We start from the raw sequence: 1,907 nt of genomic DNA, 5'->3' as shown, positions 1-1,907 counted from the left end.
CGCAGACATCTACACGTCAATACCGATTTATATTCATAGCGGCAAGTGCTATGTAGCTCCACATAGGGGACACAGGAAGTGACATATAGCACATTCATGCGGCGTCGGAACCGCGTAGGAAATTCACAGCCGCACCGGCAGAGCTCCAGAATATGCAACTCGGCCGGCTCACGCGCGGACGCGCTTACAAGTGCGAGGGCCCGCCCAACGCTGCTTGCAGCTTTAATTATTTTTTTTTTTTCTTAATTTGGACAATATTTTGGTTAATTGGTCTGTTAACCCTTCTTTGATCTTGGACGCAAATGCAGATAATCATGGCTTAGCTAAACATGCAAGGTTTTGTGAACATCAGTCAAAGCAAAACACATTAACATATGGCTCTCACTGCAACACAGAAAGACAAAATATCATAGAGAATTGATCATATTTGTTCTACTATTTGAAATTAGCTGTTTTACATGAAAGAATAATTAGGCTAAACAAATTACAGTAAATATTGTCATAAGGCATGTGTGATGTTGTTAATTATGTTAAATTGTGAATAAGCTTTGTAACTTATAAAGCTTTTGCTCTATTTGAATATACGCCAGCCATGTTTTACAATTTGAATGTATTAATTAATTTTCTGTTCTTACTTGCTGCAATTTAGCAACATCTGCTAAAGTGAGGCTGAGCAGAGATCCCAGTGGGACTCACTCTCCGTCGTCTTCAAACCTGTGCAATGCCTCTGCTTTGTGCTAAACTGTTCATTGGTGCTTATGACTATTTGTTGTATTTTTATTTGCAAATCACAGTAATGTTACCTTTCAGGTAAACAGAGTGTGTGGAGAGCTGTTTGGATCATTTTTCCGTCGCTCCATCGTCAACTCATTCAGGTAAGACTAAATGTCGATCACTGACAAACCTTTGCAAGACATGTGTGGTGACTTGCTTTTAAAGTGTTTCTTTCTCTCTTTGTCATTGTAGGAGTGGATCAGTGGTAGTCAACATGACCCTTGTGTTCACAGATAAAAACTCTGTTCCGTCAGCAAGCACTGCAACTTCACAACTCAGTAGTGCACTTACGAGCACCTCTACGTCCCTGAACATTATACCGGGCAGCGTGTCTGCGGGTAAGAGACTTAAACGTCAAACATTATGATTTTACATTTATTAAATTATTAAATGCATGTTACAATCATATATTTGTAATTATCTGGTATTTTTTAAATTGGAAAATAAGATGAGGGCTCAAAGTTGGGAGGAAGCTACCTTTAAAGCCTGCATTTTGCACTTGTGAAGTTACTTTTTAGTCCAGAGAATGTCACTGACTAAAACCTCTGCCTTTTCTTATATTTCAGAGTCAACATCAACATCAAGCAGTTCTCCTCGTCCCACAGTGGGCTCACTGATCTTTTTCCTAAAACTGCTGGCTGTGGGACAGATTCTGAGAGACTTATAGCCTGCAGCCAAATAGTTTTTATCAACTTTATCAGTAGAAAAAAGCAATGGACTAACAAACCAAAAACAAAAGACATAAAAATAAAATTAAAGCTGCAAGCAGCGTTGGGCGGGCCCTCGCACTTGTAAGCGCGTCCGCGCGTGAGCCGGCCGAGTTGCACATTCTGGAGTTCTGCCGGTGCGGCTGTGAATTTCCTACGCGTTTCCGACGCCGCATGAATGTGCTATATGTCACTTCCTGTGTCCCCTATGTGGAGCTACATAGCACTTGCCGCTATGAATATAAATCGGTATTGACGTGTAGATGTCTGCGGGGTGGGAGAGTTATCAAGCACGTAAAGTTTGTTTCAGATGTGAACATGTACACTGAACAATAATGTACCCAAACAATAAAATAAATTCCTTTTATATTTCCCTGCCTTGTTGTTTATGTGTACATACAGAGGAAGAATGTGAGAACAGCACAC

The sequence above is a fragment of the Micropterus dolomieu genome, linkage group LG04, assembly GCF_021292245.1.
Source record: "Micropterus dolomieu isolate WLL.071019.BEF.003 ecotype Adirondacks linkage group LG04, ASM2129224v1, whole genome shotgun sequence".
Lineage (NCBI taxonomy): Eukaryota > Metazoa > Chordata > Actinopteri > Centrarchiformes > Centrarchidae > Micropterus > Micropterus dolomieu.
Note: the sequence above shows the minus strand (reverse complement) of the source record.